Source organism: Cicer arietinum, chromosome 5 (assembly GCF_000331145.2).
Source record: "Cicer arietinum cultivar CDC Frontier isolate Library 1 chromosome 5, Cicar.CDCFrontier_v2.0, whole genome shotgun sequence".
NCBI lineage: Eukaryota > Viridiplantae > Streptophyta > Magnoliopsida > Fabales > Fabaceae > Cicer > Cicer arietinum.
This window is the reverse complement of record NC_021164.2, coordinates 1,165,251-1,174,643: the sequence shown is the minus strand read 5'-3', so window position 1 is coordinate 1,174,643 and position 9,393 is coordinate 1,165,251.

The following is a 9,393-nucleotide window of genomic DNA, read 5'->3' as shown; positions in this document are numbered from 1 at the left end:
TTGCACGGCCAGATCGAGCGTTTGGAAGGTTCCACCCGCGCTCAAATCGAACGAATGGAAGCGATTCAGGTGTCTAATGAATCTCAATTCTCACAATTGAATTCTGTGATGGCTCAAATTCTGCAACGGCTACAATCGATTCCCGGGTCTTCCCATGGTTCAACGAACTCATACAAAGAACCTCCTAAAAATTCATTTCAGGTACGCTCTGTGAAGCTTGATTTCCCTCGTTTTGACGGAAAAAATGTGATGGACTGGATTTTTAAGGCTGAACAATTCTTTGATTACTACTCCACACCTGATGCTGATCGATTAATTATTGCTTCTGTGAACTTAGACCACGAGGTGGTATCGTGGTACCAAATGATGCAAAAAACAGATCCCATGCTATCATGGCCAGCTCTCACTCGAGCTTTAGAGCTTGATTTTGGACCATCTGCATATGAGTGTCCTAGAGCTACTTTGTTTAAATTAACTCAAGCTGCATCTGTTAATGATTTTTATATGCAATTCACTGCATTAGTGAATAGAGTTGATGGATTAAGCCCTGATGCTATCTTGGACTGCTTCATTAGTGGATTACAAGAGGAGATTCGCAGAGATGTTAAGGCTATGGAACCCAAAATTTTAAGCAAAGCATTTGCTCTAGCCAAACTATATGAAGAAAAGTACTCAACAAATAAACCGAAACCCTTCACAAGCCATGCCAGAAACTATAACCAAAACAATACCACCACCAACAAAAACCCTCAAACTAGCCAAATAACTGACACTACCAAAAACAACTTACCTCCACTCTTACCTACCCCTCAATCCAAGCCATTATACCAAAAAAACCAAAATATAAAAAAAATTTCACCAGCAGAAATCCAATTAAGGAGGGAGAAAAATTTATGCTACTTTTGTGATGAAAAGTTTTCTCCATCCCATAAATGCCCTAACAGACAAGTGATGTTATTGCAACTTGAAGATGAAGAGGAAATTCAATCAGACCAAACAGCAGGGGTGTTATTAGAAGAGGCCATTATTAATGAGCACCATCACTTATCCTTGAATGCTATGCGCGGAGCTAATGGGATTGGTACTATTAGATTTACAGGACAAGTGGGCAGCATAAGCGTGAAGATTTTGGTTGATGGAGGAAGTTCAGACAACTTTATTCAACCAAGAGTTGCACAAGTGCTGAAATTCCCAATTGAACCAGCAACAAACCTTAGAGTTTTAGTGGGAAACGGCCAAGTGTTAAATGCTGAAGGCAAGATTCAACAATTACCAGTGCAAATTCAGGGCCAAGAAATTAAAATACCTGTGTATTTGTTGCAAATCTCAGGTGCTGATATCATATTGGGTTCCACATGGTTAGCAACACTTGGACCTCATGTGGCTGACTATGCAGCATTAACATTAAAGTTCTTTCGACAGGGTAAATTTATTACCTTACAGGGTGAGACAAATATGGAGCCTAGTCCAGCTCAACTACATCAATTCAGAAGATTGCATTACACTGATGCTATTGAAGAGTGCTTTGCAGTCCAATTGATAAATAAAGAATTACCCGAAGATATTCTCAGTGAATTACCATCAGCCATTGACCCTGAAATTGCTATGTTACTGCACACATATGCTGATGTTTTCAAGGTTCCATCAACACTACCACCTCCAAGGGAGCATGACCATGCTATTCCATTGCAGCCTGGGTCTGGACCAGTTAAAGTACGACCTTATAGATACCCCCACACACAAAAGGAGCAGATCGAAAAAATGGTGCATGAAATGCTTCAACAAGGTATCATTCAGCCCAACAATAGCCCCTTTTCTTCACCTATTTTACTTGTTAAAAAGAAAGATGGTAGTTGGAGGTTTTGTACTGATTATAGAGCCTTGAATACGATTACTGTGAAGGATAGTTTTCCTATGCCCACAGTTGATGAGTTACTAGATGAATTATATGGGGCTCAATTTTTCTCTAAATTGGACTTAAGGTCAGGATATCACCAAATTATGGTCAAGTCAGAAGATAGAGCTAAGACAGCTTTCCGGACACACCATGGTCATTATGAGTGGCTAGTAATGCCATTTGGTTTAACAAATGCTCCAGCTACATTTCAAGCTTTGATGAATAAGATATTTCAACATGCTCTAAGAAAATTTGTTCTTATTTTCTTTGATGATATCCTAGTGTATAGTGCCTCTTGGAATGACCACCTACAACAATTGGAGTCTGTATTAAGAACTCTACAAAAGCATGAGTTATATGCCAAGTTATCCAAATGCTCCTTTGGAACCACAGAGGTAGATTACTTGGGACACACGGTATCAGGCAAGGGTGTGTCTATGGAAAATACTAAAGTGAAGGCAGTCCTAGAATGGCCTATTCCATCCAATGTTAAACAATTAAGGGGGTTCCTTGGCCTCACAGGGTACTATAGAAGATTCATCAAGGCCTATGCTCACATTGCTGCACCATTAACCGAATTACTAAAAAAGGACAATTTTCATTGGAATACTGAAGCTGAAACAGCCTTTGAGAAACTGAAGCAAGCTATGACAAATGCTCCAGTCTTAGCATTACCAAACTTCAGTCAATCATTTATCTTGGAGACTGATGCATCTGGCGTAGGAGTGGGGGCTGTTTTGGGTCAAAATGGTCATCCCATAGCTTATTTTTCAAAGAAACTGGCTCCTAGGATGCAAAAACAATCTGCATATATCAGAGAACTACTAGCCATAACTGAAGCTTTGGCTAAATTCAGACATTATTTGTTGGGCAATAAATTCATCATAAGGACTGATCAAAAAAGTTTGAAGAGCTTGATGGATCAATCCTTACAAACACCGGAACAACAAGCATGGCTCCACAAGTTTCTAGGCTATGATTTCAAGATTGAGTACAAGCCTGGCAAGGATAATCAAGCAGCAGATGCATTGTCCAGAATGTTTGCATTATCATGGTCCGAGCCTCATTCTTTATTTTTGGAGGAACTAAGAAACAAATTAGTTACAAATGACCAATTGAAACAATTAATGCTGGACTGTAGGAATGCAACAGCAGATAAGCACTATACAGTGCGAGAAGGATTGCTACTTTGGAAGGATAGATTGGTTATTCCAACAGATGATGCCCTGATTCATAAAATTCTCCAAGAATACCATAGTTCACCAATTGGTGGTCATGCTGGGATCACTAGAACGATGGCAAGGCTGAAAGCTCAATTTTATTGGCCCAACATGCAAGAACAGGTGCACGAGTATGTGCAACAATGTGCAATTTGTCAGCAGGCTAAGAGTAGCAATACATTACCTTCAGGTTTGCTTCACCCCTTACCTATCCCACCACAAGTTTGGGAGGATATAGCAATGGATTTTATCACTGGTTTGCCTATTGTGAATGGTTTATCTGTTATCATGGTGGTTGTGGATAGGCTTACTAAATATGCACATTTCTTAACACTTAAGGCTGATTATAATAGTAAGACTGTAGTTGAAGCTTTCATGAGCAATATAGTGAAGTTACATGGAATACCACGGTCAATTGTGTCTGATAGAGATAAGGTCTTTACTAGTACATTTTGGCAACATTTATTCAAATTACATGGAACAACACTTGCTATGTCATCAGCCTATCATCCACAAACTGATGGACAATCTGAAATTTTGAATAAATGTTTGGAAATGTATCTGAGATGCTTCACCTATGAAAATCCCAAAAGTTGGGTTAAAGCTTTGCCATGGTCTGAGTTTTGGTATAATACATCTTTTCACACTAGTTTGGGCATGACCCCTTTTAAAGCATTGTATGGAAGAGATCCTCCCACAATATCTAGACAACCCGTTACTAGTCAAGACCCTATGGAACTGAGGGAACAGTTGGCTAATAGAGATGAACTGTTAGCCAAGTTAAAAATCAATTTATCTAGAGCTCAGCAGACCATGAAAGCTCAAGCTGACAGAAAGAGACATGAAGTTCAAATGCAAGTGGGTGATCAAGTATTGGTGAAATTACAACCTTATAGACAGCATTCTGCTGCTTTACGGAAGAATCAAAAGTTATCTATGAAATATTTTGGTCCTTTCAAAATAATAGCAAAAATTGGAGCTGTTGCATACAAGTTAGAGTTGCCGTCCTCTGCAAGAATCCATCCAGTCTTCCATGTGTCGCAGTTAAAGTTGTTTAAGGGCAATGTGGATGAACCCTATTTACCATTACCTCTGACAGTTACTGAAATGGGACCAGTGATGCAGCCATTGAAAGTCATTGCAACTCGCATCATACTTAAGGGAGCAAGTCAGATACAACAGGTCCTGGTGCAGTGGGAAAATAGAGGACAAGAAGAAGCAACATGGGAGGACATGCAGGACATCAAGAACAACTATCCTAATTTCAACCTTGAGGACAAGGTTGATGTTAAAGGGGAGGGTAATGTAATGGATGGAAAGACACGTGAGGAGCAGGTGACAGAAAATGACACAGCAGGTGCCAATAATAGCATGAATAACAACCTTCCTAAAAATGAGGAGTTAAGACGTGGGAAAAGAGTGAGAAGGCCCACATGGAAACTAACAGACTAGGGGTATTATATGAGTGGTTTAGAGAAGGTATTAGGCATTGATTGATGTATGAAAATTCTCTATCTCTCTCTGATTATTCCTTCGACTCTGAACCTTCTGCCTTCTTCTCCAATTTCAGTTATAGACCTTAGCTTTTCACCTTGAAAACTAAGAGTCAAAGAGAATAAAAATAAAAAAAAGCATTTCCATCAAAATACTGTTGTTCTTCCGGTTCCAGTTTTTTATTGTTTCATTACACTGGCCTTGCCTTGGCCGATCGTGACTATATTTAAATGTAAACAACCGTTTTTCGTCCCTTGGACAAACTGTTTTTGGGATATTCTGGAAACCACATTCATCCTTCCGAAAAATGGATATCATATTTGGATTACCCTCATCAAAACCTTCAAGAAACACTACTCATTTGCATTTTTCGGTGAAGTTGACGTCGGACCCTTCTGGTGCTCCGACGAGTCGGTGAGACATTTTCTGCAGTTTTCTTCTCGTCGTTTTGACTCCATTTTTGCTCAAAAAAATTATTATTAATTATTTAATATTTATTTTTATGCTCCGCATAATTTTTCAGTCCCGTGTCGATCTTTGGATTCGTGCTTTACGTTGTCAATCTGCAGTTGCCGTTGAAAACTCTCATTGACTCTCGGGTTTGATGAAACGTCGAAATAAGGTAAGGGGTGAGAGAGCGTTTGAATTCATGAGTGTAATATATTGTGAGATGAACGGGAAAACGTATTTTCCAACGATTCATCCGGGGCTCGCTACGTATGGCAGTAGCCCTTTGAGGGATAAATTAATTAATGTGAAAATATGGAAATTGTGAGATTAAAATATAGAATAGAAATATTTGTAGGGTGTTGGTTGATTTAATTAGTTTGAATATGTGGCATTTGATATTATTGTGATATTTGATTTAATTTCGTTAAATGTGTGGCATTTGATATTATTGTGATATTTGATTTAATTTCTTTAAATGTGTGGTGTGTGATATTATTGTGATATTGGTTGTTGAATTAATTTTATGCATATGTTTGATTAGATGAGTTTAAATGATGTTATAATAAAAATAGATGTGTTGTGATAATTATATGTAATGATGATAATGTATGATTAATAATGGTGATGTGATAAATTTGTGATGAATATATATGTGTTGTTGTATGATTGATGATAGTGATTCTATAAATTGTGATGAGTTTATGTGATGATGATGATGATGTGTGATTAATTATAGTGATGTTATAAATTGTGATGAGAATATTGTGATTTCAATTTGTGTCTGAGATGACGGTATTAATGGAGTATCATATACCAACGAGGGGAGAAAATAAATATTGTGAATTTGTGAAGTGGAGATTATTTTGTCATCATATAGGTAGGGCCTGACAAGCCTAGTGATTCCGGGGAAGTACAACTGAATGAGCCTGATCGTGGCGGTCTGCTGTTGAGCCTTAAGGCAAGATTGTTAGACCTTGGAGGTATTCGGGTGGGGAATTCCTAGGTGACTTGGAGGTAGCACTCCAAATGTCGGGAGCTACCACGCAACACACGTTTACCTCGACTGTCACGTATATGTGTCTCGGGTTGAGTTGAGGGGATCTATGAGGACAGGGCCAATTTGAATTGTCCGTCCACCGGGATGGTGGCATAGTATCAAGCCTCCTAACCAAGTACTTCAGAGTTAGAATGGTACCACATTGTGAAGTAGAGTCTAAGCTCATGCATAACATTGCATTTACTTGTGATTGTTTTGTGGTGATTGATGTGTTTCAAAAGTAATAATAATTACTCTTAGATGATTTGATGCATATTATAATGAGATGATTATCTTACTTGAGTGCATTTGATGTTATAATATGATACTATTTACTTAAATATTTTGATATATAGTAATGTGGTTATGATACAGTCTATTATGATTGTTGCGTGTTCTTCTTACTTATATTATACTATTAACATGATTTTGAAACTCACCTCCTTCGTTGTTTGTGTTTGACTGGCTTGGCCCTGCGTTTGCGAAATCGCAGTTGTTACAGGTTAATAAGTCTTGAAGTTCAAGTTTGGGAGGAACCCCGCTCTTATAGGTGATACCGGGAATAAGGGTTGTAATTTGTATTTTACTTATTTATTTTGAAACGACTTTTGTATGAAAATCATATAAGTACTAGTAGGTTTTTAGAATTAAATCAAGTAATTACACTTAATTCAAGCTTATTGAGATTGCACTATGGAGTAAAGAAGTTAAAGTGTTCCTTTTGATTTTTTGAGAAACGTGATATCCTAAATTAAAAATTCAAGTTTTTATTTTCTTGGAAACATATTTTTATTTATCCGCTGCAAATTTTATAGAAATATCATATAAAATTATTATATATATTATTTGGGGTTTAGGGTGTCACATAAACTAACTTTGTTGTTATAGGATTTTATACTAATAATTACGCTAACCGATCACTTATTAGGTCTAACAATATGATTTAACTTATCATCACGGTTCATTCAACACATAATTTAGTGTTTAATAATAATTTTAGCACACAACAACTTGTGTATAAAAATAATGAAAACAATTGTTTTATTGTAGTTGAGTGGTGGAAGATTTATGGAGCACAAACTCCACTTTTGCATGTAAGTTAATACTTGTTATTAAGTTATAGAGAATTCTACAATTAGTATTGAGAATGAAATGGACAATGGTATTTATCCCCTAGTTACCGGATTCAATTTCCACAAAAGACAAAAACTCATTATTTCTCCTGAGTGGAATGGAGCGAGAAAGTCGTGATTAACAGTGTCAATAACGGTAAGAGTTGGGCTATTACATTAAACATGAAAGATCAAGAATAAAAGCTCTAAACCTTGTGTTCTAAGCTTGAATCTTCAAAATTTTGTTCTTTAGATGTAATAATTTGTCTCATTAGCCTTCAAATATGCCATACCCCTCTTTTCATAAAGTAAAAATTTACTTAAATGTCAATCGACGATGCCCGAATCTCCAAATTAAATATGAAAATTTGAGTTCTCGTTTGGCGAGATGATTCCATCGCGATGCGAGGATTGGCAGTGATGAACACAAGTAAGAAAGTTGATTAGTTTGTCTGACGAGCTGACGCCTTCGCTAGATAAATTCATTTACTACAATGCTTTGGACGGTAGTTTTATCTAAATGTGGACTTGGCCCCAATTTTTGATCTATTTTTACGATCTATTTTTTACTCATTATTGTATTTTTATTATTAAGTTTAAATGCATTTTTTATTCTTCTATTTGTTTTAGTCCCTCTCTTTTTAAAATCAGTTTTTTGGTCCTCCTGTTATAAAATTCTTAGAAATTTTTGGTCTCTCACTAATTTTTATTATGTTACATTATAACTTGACATTTATGTGACATTTGATTTAGATAAAATAATTTTTATTTTATTATTGTTGTAATTAATTTTATTTATATATAAAAAAATTAGAATTTAATTAAAATTTAAATAGATTGTCTTGTGATTACAAAAAAGATACGAGGGTTAATAAAAGAGGACAAAATAAATAACGTATAAGACAAATATTTTTTTTAAAAGAACTGGGAAAAAACTTACCATCACTTAAAAAAAAACACAAGAATTTCAGTTATATTTTTTCTCTTTTTATACAACAAACAAAATCAATTTTAAATTATTTTTATAACAGATATGGAACAAAAGCTTTAGAAATATTTAATTCTTTTATGTAAAGTCATGTTTCTTGTTTATCCTTTTAGATCACTCAACAAAGGTTCTAAACTAAACAACTATTATCAACTTTTTATGTAAAGTCATGTTTCTTGTTTATCCTTTTAGATCACTCAACAAAGGTTCTAAACTAAACAACTATTATCAACTTTAAATTATTTTTATAACACTTATTGATATGGAACAAAAGCTTTAGAAATATTTAATTCTTTTATGTAAAGTCATGTTTCTTGTTTATCCTTTTAGATCACTCAACAAAGGTTCTAAACTAAACAACTATTATCAACTTTTCAATGCATTTTAGTTCTTTTATAACCTTTCATGATAGACATGGGACAAATTCCACATGCAACAATATTGAATGTTGAGAAAGTTATTTGTAAGCAAATAAATAATTTCATGACACAAAATTTTGAGAATTTGGTGATGAATTAATTCAAATATGATAGATATAAATTATAGTACATGCTTAGAGATAAGAATATATCAATAACAGTGTATCTTTAGAATTCACTTGAGAGAATGATGAGCGTGAAACTAACTTTATTGTTATAGCATTTCATAATTAGGTTAACGGAATACTCATTAGATCTAACACCATTGTCCAACTCTCAGCACACCCTATTCAACAACAAAATCTCAATACATAATTTAGTGCTTAATAATAATTCATCATAATTTAACTAACAATATCTCATAATAATTTATTATTATCAATTTATAATTAATTAATTAAATAACTAATTTAACATTTCAATCATATTTTTCACTTTTGCATGTAACAAACATAAATTTTTATATCATATATATACGATTTTTTTAGAACTTATGGATATGGGAAAAAAACCATCAGAAATATTAAAATTATTTTATGTATAGCCATGTCTCATGTTTGTCCCTTTTAAGTCACTCAGTTAAAGTGTTAAAATAATTAAATCTTATCAACTTTTGAATAATTTTATTTCTTTCATAGAAAAAAACCACGACAACAATATAATGATAGTATTGAATGTTGAGAAGGTTATTCTTAAGAAAAATGAACCAAATAAACCAATGTTAATGCATAAATTAATTTCTTAGAACTTCACTTTCTTTAAGCTTCTACTTAAAAT